Below are 230 nucleotides of genomic sequence, written 5' to 3'. Positions count from 1 at the left end.
TTTTTTTTTTTTTTTTTTTTTTTTTTTTGTTTTTTATATTATTTTTATGTTTATCATTATTATAAAAATACTAATAAAAAAGATAATAATAATAAAAACAATAAAAAAACAAAAAAAATAAAAAAAATAATACTGACATCAGTAGCAGCGACGGGAGCTTTACCTACAAACAAATTATTTTATATAAATAAAAAAGAAAAAAAATATTATATAATAATTATATTTTATTA

Source organism: Eimeria mitis, genomic scaffold (assembly GCF_000499745.2).
Source record: "Eimeria mitis Houghton genomic scaffold, Emh_scaff1672, whole genome shotgun sequence".
In the NCBI taxonomy this organism is placed as follows: domain Eukaryota; phylum Apicomplexa; class Conoidasida; order Eucoccidiorida; family Eimeriidae; genus Eimeria; species Eimeria mitis.
Note: the sequence above shows the minus strand (reverse complement) of the source record.